We start from the raw sequence: 15318 nt of genomic DNA, 5'->3' as shown, positions 1-15318 counted from the left end.
GTGTTCATTACCGCAGCAGTGAAACTCCAAAACTGAACATCTTCTAGGAGATGACTTAATGTGCGATTGTGAGGCAGGCTGGATATCCCTTCATTACTCATCCAAAATGAACTGCAGTTTTCACTCATTGAACAGTAGACAGTCAATTTACACTTGGATATCAGATCTTTGATAATAGTACGGAATATATACACAGGTCCGAAGGTTACATTTTGAAGGCGGCCTGGGTGGCCGAGAGGTTCTAGGCGCTACAGTCTGGAACCGCGTGACCGCTACAGTCGCAGGTTTGAATCCTGCCTCGGGCATGGGTGTGTGTGATGTCCTTAGGTTAATTAGGCTTAAGTAGTTCTACGTTCTAGGGAACTGATGACCTCAGAATTTAAGTCCCATAGTGCTCAGAGCCATTTTTTACATTTTGAATAGACTTCCAGAAAAAATTGGAAATGTGACTGGCTAATTTCAAATGAAACAAAAATACTCCTTGTGGCATCTCCTCCTGTTTTGTAGAGGACATCCTCACTGTAGTTTATGAGCTTTCACTTACGTTTACTTTTAAATTTTTTTATTGTTACAAATGTAGAGGAAATTGGAGAGACATGGAGAGTCGAAATCTGCTGCCACTTTTAACTGCTGTCAGTCAATCCTTAGGATGATCGCTGCAGAATAAGAATAAGAAGAAGAAGAAGAAGAAGAATAAGAATTTACAAATCTCATATTTCATGTTTTTAACTTTTTATTAGTATTCTGAGATATTGTCGCAGAAGAAGCTGAGTAGTATCGTGGTGTAGTGGTTATGTTGAATGGAGGGTCATGAGTTTAAAACTCACCTGTACTGTACCATTTTAATTCTATATTCAGTTCAAGTACATTCTAGGAGTATCCACAAATGTCAAGAATCATTGTACTGGAATGTTCTGTAGCTGTATATATACTGTATGTGTTCTGGCCGGAGGCAGTTCGCTCCATGCTCTTGTACGTGCAAGTGCTGAATAAACCTTCGTTAAGTGAAGTTAGTGTTCATCATTCATCTAATTACACCTTCTTCTACACGACATTATTCTGGTGGAGGTGCTGGGTATTGGAACTTGTGATAGTGCACATCATTGACAACACAGTGGCTCCCATCAGGGCACGACAGAACCGTTATTTACGTGGCAAGAAATCTGAGTCTGAGCCATATTCAACAGATTGCAATCTACCGCAGACAGAAGAAGACGATGTTACAATGACAGCAACTGTGTGCCACCACATGAGACATCCTTCCGGGTTCTCTCATGATGACGGCCAAGATCCAAACAAGTGGCTGAAGGTATATGAGTGTATAGCCAAATTTAACAAATGGGATGACACTGTGTTGTTGGCTAACACATTTTTCTACTTGGAGGGCACTGCCAAGCAATGGCATGAGAACAATGAAGAGAAGTTCACAAGCTGGGAAGTATTACATGCAGAACTGCACAAGTATTTCGGCAACACACAACAACAGGAGTGCAAGGCTTAAGATAAATTAAAGTGCAGGGCACAGCGTCCAGGAAGAACTATAGCATCCTACATTCAAGACGTCTTGGAGCTGTGTAAAATAGTGGATCCTCGAATGAAGGAGGAAAATAAGGTTGGACATCTCATGAAGGGTGTTGCTGAGGACATGTATCAAGCCATACTTCTGAAGGATGTTTTGACTGCAGATGACTTCATAAAATGGTGCCAGTATATTGAGACAATGCATCAAAAAAGAATTACATGCAAGAAGTTTCAATGGCTTCCAAATGTCGTATTGATGTCTGTGATGGAGAACGCAACTGATTTCACAAGAGTTCTTCTTCAAATAGTGAGAGAGGAAGTTCAGAAGGCACTTGTATTGCATGGCGGGCAAAAAATCGAGAAGCTTCAAGAGGTCATAAGGGAGGAAGTGGAACAGGCATTGAACCCAATCTCTTGTCCTCCGTTTCCCTTTAAAACTGTGAAAAAGTCGAGACCCAGGTGGAGTTATGTTCCTATGATGTCGCATGAGAAAGCTGTTTAGGCACCAGGGAAGAATGATGTCTGGAGGACCCAGGATAACCAACCAGTATGTTTCCACTGTTGATGACAGGGACGTGTGGTGTGCTATTGTTGAAAAGGTGGCGGATATTTGATGATGCCCGCGCCAGAAGACAGCAGACCAATCTTAGCCGATGCCAACTCTGGGACGATGAAGATTAGAAGATGTGTGTGCAGGACGATGTAGGTCACCATCGCCACAAGCTAGATGCTGGAGAGGACGCTCCCTAACACGCCAATCAAGGTCTCCATTGCTGTTTAGGAGCTCCAGCTGATCCCCTAGCCGCCACAACCTGGTGCGATCTTCATTGGAGGTGAGGCCATCAATCACTACAAAAATGATAGGAAACTATGTCAATATCCTCATGGATGGCCAACTCGCCCAAGTTCTTTTAGGCTCTAGAGCATCATATTCAGTCATTTCAGAGAAGTACCATTGCCAGTTGCAGAAGACCGTATATGTCGACAACAAAACATCTCTGCTGAAGGTGGCTAATGGGAAATATGTAAAACCTACAGGAAGCTGTACCATTTGTCTGGGTATAAGTGGCCATACACAGCCCTTAGAATTCATCATCTTACAAGAGTTTAGTCATGATGTCATTCTCAGATGGGACTTTTTGGAAGCTTCTCAGGCAGTTATAGATAGAGGTTACTCGAAGATTATGCTAGATGAGATGAGATATTGTGGACAGGAAGATGCGCATCTGAGTGTGTGGAGACTGTGTGCTGGATGAAGTGATTATTTCTGCAGTCAGCACTAGAAAGCTAACTGTCATGTATCATGCCATGAATCAACCCATGTATATTGTAGTGGAGTGTAGGAGAAGCATACAACTGAAGAATAACTTGGTCACCCCAGCCTCTGTCGCCTCATTTAAGAATGGATTCGGTGAATTGTGGATAGTTAACTGTTGCCGAGAACTGCAGATCCTTCCAAGATGCAATGCGTAGCAAACACTGAGCCGTTAATTGAAGAACAGCTGAGCATCATAGAAACCTCCCATTCCGAGTCTTTGGGTGAAATTAGCGCTACCACTACGAGACAAGATCTTCTAGCTTGACTATCATCTCAAGAGTTCTCTGAATGCTTCAATCCACAGTTGAAGAGCAAATTACACAAATCGACAGTGAAGAACCAGATTAGCACTGGAGACCATCAACCAATAAGCCAGAGAGCATACCGTGTGTCAGCAATGGAACATCGAATAATTTGCGATGAGGTAGAGAAAATGGTGAAGAATGACATCATTGAGCCTTCGCAGAGCTCATGGTCATCACCAGTGGTCCTCGTCAGGAAGAAGGATGGCAGTTGGCACTTTTGTGTTGATTACAGGAAGCTTAATAAGATAACTAAAAGGGACATTTACCCTCTTCCACAAATTGACGATAACACTAGATTGTCTGAAGGGGGCTAAGTTTTTCTCAACCATGGACATGTATTTGTGATACTGGCAAATTGAAGTAGATGAGGCTGATCACGAAGTAGATGAGGCTGATTGTGAGAAAACTGCATTCATCAACCCGGATGGCCTGTATGAGTTTAATGCACCAGTAACTGTTGAATGGATGATGTATAATCTTCTATGACACCTGAAGTGGACGATGTGTCTTTGTTATTTAGATGACATCATAGTGTTCTCAGAGACATCTGATGAACATATAAAAAGACTGAGGGCCATTCTTAAGTGTCTCCCACAAGGCGGACTGAAACTTAATCCATGAAAGTGTCTCTTTGGAGCAAAAGAAATCAAAATACTTGGACACTTTGTGTTTATTTAGGAATGTCTGTCACTAAGTTTCACACTGTAGAGAGTGCCAGAGGAGAAAGGCAGTTCCTCAGAAACCACCTGGCCGACTCATGACAATTCCACCAGCCGAAACGCCTTTCCAGAGTGTTGGGATTGATCTCCTCGGATGATTTACAACGTCTGCTAGTGGCAATAGATGGATTATTGTTTGCACTTATTATCTGATGCACTATGCCATTACAAAAGCCGTGAAAACAGCTGAAGCATTTGAGGTAGCAAAATTCATCATAGAAGACGGTGCCCCAAGGACATTAATTATTCATCGAGGGAAAGTTTTTCAATCGAATCTTGTGACAGAGAGAAACCGTAGGTGCAACATTACTCATCACATGACAGCTGCCTACCATCCACAAACTAATGGGGTTTTTGAACACCATAATAAGACCTTGATTGACATGCTATTAGTGTTCGTCAGTGTTGAGCGGAGCAACTGGGATGAGGTGATACCTTTTGTGATGTTTACCTGCAACACTGCCTAACAAGACACCACAGGATTTATGCCATTTTTCCTGGTGCATAGGTGTGAGGCGGCTACGACGATGGACACTGTGTTTCCATTACATCCTGATGATGTGACGATGACTACATCAGTCAGGTGTTAACTAGAGCTGAGGAAGCTCGGCAGTTAGCTGGACTCCACGTGCTGCAGGCTCAAGAAAATGATCGCCGAAGCTATGATGCGAGCCACCACCCTGTTGTCTACCAGCCTGGTGACCTCATCTGGATCTTCAATCCTGTTTGGAATGTTGGTCTCTCCGAGAAGCTCCTCAGGCGCTACTTTGGACCTTATAAGGTTGTAAGACAGTTGTCTGATGTTACTTATGAAGCTGAAGATTTCAACCCCGATGCAAGATGACGAAAGATCAGAGATATGGTCCACCACCTTCAAATGAAGCCCTACAAGGATCCTGCCACCCCGGGTACATTCAAAGCTCGAGCAACAGGCAACATGCAGAAAAGTGACGAAGAGGGTAGCGGCAAAAGAAGTTATAAGAATATCACCGCCGGGGTGAGCATCAGTCATTGTGAGTCTGAGTATGCAGGACCGATGACTCGTTCCCGGACTAGGAGGACGTAACACTGAGATGCTGTTCTGTGAAGGAGGAAGCAATGTTGTAGAAGAAGCTGAGTAGTACCATGGTGTAGTGGTTATGATGCAAACTGTTGAATGGAAGGTTGTGAGTTCAGAACTCACCTGGAGTGTAACATTTTAATTTCTATATTCGGTTCGAGTACATTCTAGAAGTATACACAAATGTCAAGAATCATTGTACTGGAATGTTCTGTAGCTGTATGTATACTGTATGTGTTCCGGTCAGAGGCAGTTCGCTCCGCGCTCATGTATGTGCAAGTGCTGAATAAACCTTCATTAAATGAAGTTATTGTTCACCATTCATCTAATTACACCTTCTTCTATGTGACAATATATTTACGACTCGCTCCGGAGCAAGTGGCTTTGGATCAGAAGGTCCCAGAGAATGAATAATAGAATGAAAGAATTACTCAATAAATTTCACATTTATCAGCAGGTTTTTTCATGTTTGGTATCAAAGCCATGAGTTTATTTAAAGACAGGTTTTTTTTTTTTTTTTTTTTTTTTTTTTTTTTTTTTTTTTTTTTTTTGCATTGACTATTATACAATCACTGTCATTTCGTTTACACAGTGAGCTGATTTCTGCATCATGCCATTTTCAAGTGCTACTCCTGTAATCACAACCTTACACTGTCATCCTGTGTGGCTGTATGCAAATATGCGGCTGTTGTTTAAATATTTGACTGATGTTGTATTAGACTCAAGAAAGAACAATGTTCCAGACTTGTCACCAATTTAAAACAATGTTTCTGCTGTAGCAGCATATGTTTGTAAACATAAAACTCATATCACACAGAACATTGCACTACAGGGGCTGATACATCATTGTTAACCCATGTAAAGCAATGTTCTGTGCAATGTATTGTGAGTTTTGTATTTATGCTGCACAGATTGACAGTGTCGTGTTATGACAGTAGGAATAACATTTGGAAATTGCACAGTGCCAAAATCAGCTGATCATATGACATAAATGACAGTGATTGTGTAACAGCCAAGGTGGAGAATAGAATTGTCTTTTAACATTTATCTGTTTTGGTGCTGGTGATCCAAGACAAGTGCACATACTATTCATACTGGTTCTGTAAAATAGCGGAATACAGATTCACATGTGGATTACATTAGACCATCAGCCATTGTAGATCACAAGGTCAGCACACCACAAATCAGGATCAATCTTACACCTAGTTAAATGGCCATCAGGTTTGCTGGAACCTGGGCTGTGGCTTTGGGTAAGTGTTCCTTCTACGCATTACATCTCTAGTGTTGCAGAAAAATATGCAACTAGAAGGATGGATGACACAAAGTTTTGGTTAATGATGATAGTAGATTTTGCCCTGGAGTCATTGACAGTCTTTTGACAGTGCTGCATTGACTAGGAGAATAACAGCTATTGGAGTGTATTAGGCAGTGATATGTAGGAGGAACTCTAGGCATCAACAAGAAAAATTTTCTGTTCCAGGACACAATGATGCCCATTTTCTGAACTAATAAATTTATTTATTTGAATCTGCTGTCATCAGTTCACAACTTGAAAATGAATCATGATTGAGTCTGAATTGTTTGTGTAAATAAAATGAGGCATACTTTCATTTTAGAACATATTCTTACAATAAACACTGTTATGTTTTTACAGAAAAGGTCAAATTCCAGATTATTGTCATATTATTGGAAGCATGCTCTTGTCAAACATTAATTTAAGGTATTTGGGCTCATTTTTCCATCAACCAAAACTAACAGCCTGGTGCAAGACTAGCAAAACTTGTCCACAACATAAAAACACTGCAAGAGATTTTCACTTTTGCCAAAGCACACTCAGATAAACATCATTCTCCCAGCTTCTGCTCTGTCCACCCATTCCCAGCATGTACTGCAAGTTACATCTCCATAAGACATTTTTCTACTGCACCACAGACTAATAGTGATGATGTTTGTACAATTATGAACATCAACATTCATTGTTCTTGTGATCAGTGACTTTGTTGGAAGCAGCTCAGGCATAAGATTAAGAGTCCTATGTGTTGGAGCCAGTGACTCACAAATCAAGACTATTCACTCCCTCTCACAACCGATGGTGCCACATACATGCCGCCAAGAGCAAGCACACTGCACTGGGCTGAAAACATGCCCTCTGCCACATCATGTCACATGACATAGTCCCATTGTCTCCAGAATGGGATAAAGCTGCCTACACAGTGACAACAAGCCAGTGTCATATTCAGTCTACATGCTTAGAACTTACTCACTGGCTACTCTCTTGTTGATAACATACAGTCAGTCACACCCTTCTGATTCTAGCTCTTTTTATATGTTAATTTACCACAAACATCAGTTGCCATCCTGTCCTAATTGTTTTCCACACCTCCCTCGCCACTGATGCCCAGGTGTGGTGAACAGTGTTTCTGGTGTCAGAAAAATGACCACATAGGTAGTGTCTGCAATTTCGCCAGTCATGCAAAGACTGCAAGAGAATGGAGCAGGATTCTATAAATTAAGTTGAAACCACCATGAATACCACAGAAGTCATTAAATGAATTGAAAATTTTTGTCATATGGATAGTGTTTCAAGTTGATACAGGGGCTTCAGATTTGCTGATAAATACACGCATGGAAATGAGTTCACTGCTGTTGCGAACTTGTTTGGGAAAGGTTATGTTGTACAACGGCTACTAACTTCTGATTCAAGGGAGTTTTCAACCAGAGGTGTCATCTTTATTGTTGTCAGTTCCTTTGCAACCAAGAATATTTTTGGCCTCAACACATTTAATCAGTTTGGATTTTCCGTCTTATGACAATAGCTTTTGTTTGCACCACAGTTTGCTTCCAAGCTTGCTTCCAAGCCATTGTTGGCATCTGCACAAGTTCTCCAGAGTTGGTTTCTCCAGGGCTAACCTGTGCAACAGGCAAAGATGTACCTCCAACCAAATTTCCTACTATGTTTTACGTGTATTGCATGAGGAGATCAAAAACAAGTTCAATGACCTCCAAACACAACAAAAAGTGATCGTACTTATCTTGTGTAGTTCATAGACATCCCATTTAGTAGTGGTACACAAACTGAATGGATCCCTTAGGCTTTCTGGAGACAATAAAGCAGTCAATCCTCAAGTGTTGAGTGGCACCTATTTGATTACATGTTTTGAGGACTTTTTTCAAAATAAGAAGGTGGCAAACTTCACTGCTCTAAAATTGAACTGTTGAGATGTATTTGCAGTTAACCTCTCATTCAGACTCCAAAATAAGTGTAAATTTTTAACACCATGTTTGGTCTTTATCAATATCAGCAGCTTCCCTTTGGCATTTCTACCTTACCTGCCATTTTCCAATGGTACTTGGAACAACCGATGTGACAGATCAGCAGCTTGAAAGCCAACACTCACTTTTTTTCCACATTGTGGAAAGCCAGTCTAATGTACCTGGGTTTCATTATAAATAACAACAAGGAACTACTGACCAAATACCATGTACAAGCCATTGACAATGTGTCCTCCACCCCTGAACTTAAAAGAACTACAGTCTTTCCCATAAGGTTTACAGCCCCTTACTGCCCTCTGAAAGGAGGAGGCTGAGTTTGTTTGGCCATTAACACACAACAACATGTGCCATTCTCTTAATAGGCTCTGCAAAGGTTACTATGTTTGGTGCCCTACTTCCCCAGGAAAAACGTTTGATTCTTGCTACAGATGCTCCCCGGAAAGGTTTCAGTATTATCTTTCACACTGCCAAATATAAGTGTCAGAATGTCTGATAGCTTTCATTTCCAGAACATTAAATAAATCCCTTGAGAGAATGATGCCCAGATCGAGAAAGAGGCCTTTGCAGTTGTCTATGCAGTGTGCAAATTTCACACATATCTCTGTGGTGTGAAATTCCACTTAGTGACTGATCACAAGTCTTTGCCCGCTTTATTCGGCACTTATCATTATCTGACAAAATGCCACAGCACTCTTAGTGGTGTGTCCTCTTTTTATCTGCACATTAGTATCACATTGAATACAAACCAACAGACATTATGTGTATGCAGACACTTCCCAGCTCCGGGCTGGCCTCAATATATTTGACCAGCAGGAGGTTGTGTGCTTTGCGTTGACTCGGGAACACTTTGCACCTTAAATGATTTTCCATTTGTGGCATCCACCACTGCTACAGAAACTCGGAGGCATTCCATGATAGGACAAATCTCTGAATGGATGAAATCAGGCTGGCTTGACTGCCTCCCCCTGAGATTGGACTCAACATTAAGATGGTACTTTTCTTTGAAACACTCACTGTCAATTGAGGACAGGGTCGTCCTCCTTACTACAGAGTCCTATGGGTGGTGATCCCACCCTCATATTGCACTCAGTCCTTGCTCTGTTACCATCATAAGTGGCCAGGGTCACTACCTTCACAATGTGGACACCTATGGACTCAATTTCTGCTGCTGCTGTGATGAGATGACAGTAGTCACCACTGCCATTCTGCAGAGATCAAGAAGTAGTCCCATGCCCTTGCTCCAACACAACTGGTCCTGGTATCTCCTGTAAGCTCTACTGGCTCTGATGGACCCAGTTGCCCGTCCAGGACACTGAGATGGACGACCTGTCGGAGGCACCAGCCCTACTAGAGTCATCAAAAATTGGTCATTTTTGGCTCTTTGTGTAGATATGCTGTAGCTAGTGACTCACATAGTGTGACTTTATTTGATCCCACAATTGGCAGTGACACATACATGCACCGGGCAGCCAGCATACTACAATGGGCTGGAAACACACGCTTACAATATCTGTGCCAGCTAGCCTCTTTCTGTTGTTGACGACCTACACTGTGAACTGAGACTGTGTCTCTAGCAGGATACCTCATAGTAATATGATGGAATTTGATGTTTTTCATGGATTTGAGTATCTCACAGTGTTAATCTTAGCATAACCATTTCCAGCCATAAGTTTATGTTGTGTGCTAAACTCTCAACATGTACAGAACATGTAACTACTGTTTTTGTTCAAATAAAAGGTATGGAAGCACTATTCCAACACTATTGTCTCTCAGTAGATTGTGTGACTCTTCAAGTCACACTCATTGCTGTGATAGGCAAGAGCATGTAACCAGTAGTGACCTCCAGAGTCTAAAGTATATTGTTCAAGTCATCTGATAGGTACCCTAAACTGACGGGCTTGCATTGATTCTGCCATATCATTAATCATCAGCTGTTTTACGGATAATAGTACATATCCTTAGAGATGGTGATGTCAACAGTTTCTACTTACTTTTAATCAATTATTAATAAAGGATCTGTGGCCAGTTAAAGAAATTTTTGCTTGACAGCACAAAAAAAAAAAAAAAAAAAAAAAAAATGGATAGAGTATGAAGGAGTGGTATCTGTCAAAGAGGGTGAAGCTGTCGATAGAAGTTCAGGGTACTTTTTAACCTTGGGGTGGAAACAACCCCTAAATGGCAGGAGAATCAGTAATGAACAATTACATAAGGATGCGGAAGGTAATGGAAACCCCTTCATTAAAGACACTTAAAATGTAACCACCGGATATTTGGGAAGTAGTTGAAAAATTGCACCATGATCTTTCTATTGGCAAAAGAATCTGGATTAGTTCCTCATTCAGATCTATGGGAGGCCTTGCCAAGTTGGAGGTGATTATCAGAAAAAGGGTGAATAACTAACTCAGCCAATGATTCAAGGCATGGAATGTCAGATGTCTGAACATGGTAGGGAAACTAGAAAAAAACTGTCAATATTTAGAATGCTGTAGGATGGGAAGGAACAGAAGATAAAGGTATAGGAAATATGGGCTTGGTGGTAGTAAAGAGAGAGTAGAAACACTTTTTGGATTCTTCAGTAAGTTTCAGCTAGTAATAGTGAATACTTTGTCCAAAAATCACAGGAGTACCAGGCACACTTGGAAAAGGCCCAGTGACACCAAATATTCCAGTTGTCAGTACACCACGCTCAGACAAAGATTCTGAAATTAGGTATAGGTCTATAAGACATATCCAGTAGCAGATACAGATGCTGATCACAATTCAGTAATGATAAAGAGTTGATAGAAGTTTAAGAGAATTGTCCTGAAGAAACAATATGGAAAGAAGGGTGTTACTGAAGTATTGATGAATGAAGAGATGCGCTTGAAGTTCTCTAAGGCTGTAGGTACTGCAATAATGAATATCACAATTGGAAGTCCTTTGAAAGAGGAATGGACATCTCTACAGGGGTTGTTGAAAGGCAGGACAGACAGCTATATGTACAAGGAAGGTAACTATGAAGAAATGTTGTATAACAGAAGAAATACTTCAGCTGTTCACCAAAAGAAGCTGGTACAAAAATGTTCAGGGGAAGACAGGAATACAGCAATATAAATTACTTATAAATGAAGTAAACGGGAAATGCAGGGGACAAAGGTGAAATGTGAAGAAATCAAAAAAGCAATGGTTATTGGAAGGCAGATTCAGAATACAGAAAAGTAAAAACAACCATCTGTGAAATTAGAGCAAAGGCATTAACACAAAGAGTGCAAGAGGAATTCCAATGTTAAATGCAAAGGAGAGTGTAGACAGGTGGAAACAGTACATTGAAGCCCTCTATGAAACGGAGGAAATTTATGACGACATGATAGGGGAAGAAATGTGTGTTGCTTTAGTAGTACTCTTCTTATTATGATGTAATGAATGTATCTTCAGTATTCAAATTTTTGTCATCTCAATGCAAATAATAAAGAAGACATGTTTACATTAATTCTTAATTTAATTGTTTCATAATGGGTTCTTTGTCTTCTTCATAGAGGTGAATGGTGGCTTAGTTTTGAATTACAATGAAGCTGCAAGTATCTTTAGAAATTGAAGTGGATCATACAAGTAACATCAAGTATTAAATTGTCTTAACATAATTTTCTTTTAAATCCTCTGTTCCAAATTTTCTGTAAAGAAAATCTTCTAAATAACACTACTTTTCCTTTTCACAACAATTACATTCCAGCTTCCTTATATAAAAAATACACATCCAGCAGCATACTACCAAGTACCACCTACCAACTACAACTGCTCTTGTGCCAGCCTTGAACATAGATATTGTCCAAATAATGCTTTCTTTTACTGTTACAGTACAATTTATTGTACAGTTAGTCATTATAAGCAAAGTGGAGGGTAATAATATTCATGTCATTAGTAAACAAATCACTTAAGCTTTTCTATAATTTTTATGTAAAAATATAAAAGATAAAATATTATTACTTAAAAATTAATTTAAATATACACTATGTGATCAAAAGTATGTGGACACCTGGCTGAAAATGACTTAAAAGTTCATGGCGCCCTCCATCGGTAATGCTGGAATTCAGTGTGGTGTTGGCCCACCCTTAGCCTTGATGACAGCATCCACTCTCACAGGCGTACGTTCAGTCAGGTGTTGGAAGGTTTCTTGGGGAGTGGCAGCCCATTCTTCATGGAGTCCTGCACTGAGGTGAAGTATCAATGTTGGTTGATGACACCTGGTATGAAGTCGGCATTCTAAAACATCCCAAACATGTTCTGTAGGATTCAGGTCAGGACTCTGTGCATGCTGGTCCATTACAGGGATGTTATTGTCATGTAACCACTCTGCCACAGGCCATGCATTATGAATAGGTGCTCGATCGTGTTGAAAGATGCAACCATCATCCCCAAATTCCTCTTCAACAGTGGGAAGCAAGAAGGTGCTTAAAACATCAATGTAGGCCTGTGCTGTGATAGTGCCATGCAAAACAACAATGGTTGCAAGCCCCCTTCATGAAAAACATGACCACACCATAACACCACCATCTCCGAATTTTACTGTTGGCACTACACTCACTGGCAGATGACGTTCACCACACCCTGCCATCGGATCGCCACATTGTGTACCATGATTCATCACTCCACACAACATTTTTCCACTGTTCAATCATCCAATATTTACACTCCTTACACCAAGTGAGGTGTCGTTTGGCCTCTACTGGCACAATGTGTGGCTTATGAGCAGCTGCTCGACCCTGAAATCCAAGTTTTCTCACCTCTCGCCTAACTGTCATAGTACTTGTGGTGGATCCTGATGCAATTACTGTGTGATGGTCTGGATAGATGTCTGCTTATTACAATTTACGATCCTCTTCAACTGTTGGCAGTCTGTCAGTCAACAGATGAGATCAGCCTTTGCGCTTTTGTGCTGTACGTGTTCCTTCATGTTTCCACTTCACTACCAAATTTGAAGCAATGGACCTATGGATGTTTAGGAGTGTGGAAATCTCTTGTACAGATGTGTGACGCAAGTGACACCCAATCACCTGACCACGTTTGAAGTCCATGAATTCCACGGAGTGCCCCATTCTGCTCTCTCACGATGTCTAATGACTACTATGCACCTAATATGAAAACCTTATGTTTTTGGGGATGTCTGGATACTTTTGATCACATAGTGTATTCCTATTTTTCTGCTCTAAGTGTGGATACTGAGTGGTATCAGTGATGTAGTAATGTATAAAGTGTTGGACTTAATAACATCACAGTATGGAAGACAAAGGGGATTCAGTATTAGAGTTTAATAGAGCTTGGAAGACTTAAGGTCAAATATGGTGGAAGGAATAAAAAATGTTCTTCTGGAATTTGTAAAATCATTGGAGGAAGTGACAACCAAATGATTACTGAAGTTAGTTTGTAGCATTTATGGTCTGGAATAACTACTGCAACCTACATCCTTTCACTTCCATACAAGGCTACACTTCATACAGATAAGTTTATAAAAGATATCCTAACACTTAAATTTATATTCAGTGTTAACCAGTTTCTCTTCTTCAGTAACAGTTTTATTGCCACTGTCAGTCTACATGTTATATTCTCTCACTATGGCCATTATTAGTTATTTTACTGCCCAAATAGAAAAACTCATCTACTTCTTTTAGTCTCATTATCTAATCTAATTTTCTCAGCATTGTCTGATTTAATTAGACTACATTACATTACACTTGTTTTGGCTTTGTTGGTGTTAATATTATATCCTCCTTTCAAGACACTATCCATTCCAGAATAATAACCATTATCAGTCACAATAGAATGTGATTTTATTTATCACATGACTGGTCTCAGACTTGTTCCCATCGTCAGGTGGTTTACACTCATTTACATGTTTCCACAGTTAATCCTGGAGTCCACTGCTTAAATTAAAAGCAAATAATGTGATGATGACTAGACACACATTTCCAGATTAGACTTACCATATTTTTTACAAACATTTTTCAATTTTTCACCCCTTAACTGTATATTAGCCATCATATTAATTATTGGAATTCCTTAATATGCCTTTGATACAACTTTAATTCCTTCTCCAAACTTTTCTTTGGTTTGCTGTACTGCTTGCTCAATGTATAGATTGAATAGCATCAGGAGTAGGCTGCAACCCTGTCTTTCTCCCTTCTCGACCACTGTATATCTTCCATGCTCTTCTACTCTTATAACAGTCATCTGGTTTCTGTACACATTGTTAATAACCTCTTTGCTCTCTGTATTTTACCCCTGCTATCTTCAGAATTTCAAAGAATGTGTTCCAACCAACACTGCCAAATGCTGTCTCTAAGTCTGCAAAGGCTATAAATGTAGGTTTGCATTTCTTTAACCTACCTTCTAAGAGAAGTCATGTGCTAGTGTTGCCTTACATGTTTCACATTTCTCTGGAATCCGAACTGATCTTGTCTAAGGTCGACTTCTACCAATTTTTCCAATTTTTTGTAACTAATTTGTGTCAGCATTTTGCCACCCCAACTTAGGAACCAGAAACCAGTAGTTCAGTAATACTAACGCCTGACAACCTCTGCTGTCTTTGGTATTGGAATTATTACATTCTTCTTGAAGTTTGAGGGTATTTTGCCTGTCTGTACACCAAGTGGAATACGACTGATTGGTATGCACCCAACAAGTAGCTGAGGATGTTGGGTGCAAGTGATGCTCTGAGAAGAAGACGTTTGCTCAGGAGAGAAATTCATGGCAGGCAACATCAAACCAATTATATAGCTAGCTAAGACATACATAATAGTTACCAGAAAAGTTAAAATACAAAGTTATTACTTTTTAAACAATGTTGTTGTTGTTGTCGTGGTCTTCAGTCCTGAGACTGGTTTGATGCAGCTCTCCATGCTACTCTATCCTGTGTAAGCTTCTTCATCTCCCAGTACCTACTGCAACCTACATCCTTCTGAATCTGTTTAGTGTATTCATTTCTTGGTCTCCCTCTACAATTTTTACCCTCCACGCTGCCCTCCAATACTAAATTGGTGATCCCTTGATGCCTCAGAACATGTTCTACCAACCGATCCCTTCTTCTAGTCAAGTTGTGCCACAAACTCCTCTTCTCCCCAATTCTGTTCAATACCTCCTCATTAGTTA

General features: G+C 40.3%; 1 protein-coding gene across 4 annotated transcripts in view; it reads left to right on the top strand.

The window, feature by feature from the left end:
- LOC126175394 (cytochrome P450 9e2-like) overlaps positions 1–15318 on the top strand; it is a 139177-nt gene that overhangs the window by 32095 nt on the left and 91764 nt on the right. The gene's annotated exons all lie outside the window — the stretch shown is intronic.

The sequence above is a fragment of the Schistocerca cancellata genome, chromosome 3, assembly GCF_023864275.1.
Source record: "Schistocerca cancellata isolate TAMUIC-IGC-003103 chromosome 3, iqSchCanc2.1, whole genome shotgun sequence".
NCBI lineage: Eukaryota > Metazoa > Arthropoda > Insecta > Orthoptera > Acrididae > Schistocerca > Schistocerca cancellata.
The sequence above is the reverse complement of the archived record's forward strand: the minus strand, read 5'-3'. Positions and strand labels throughout refer to the sequence as shown.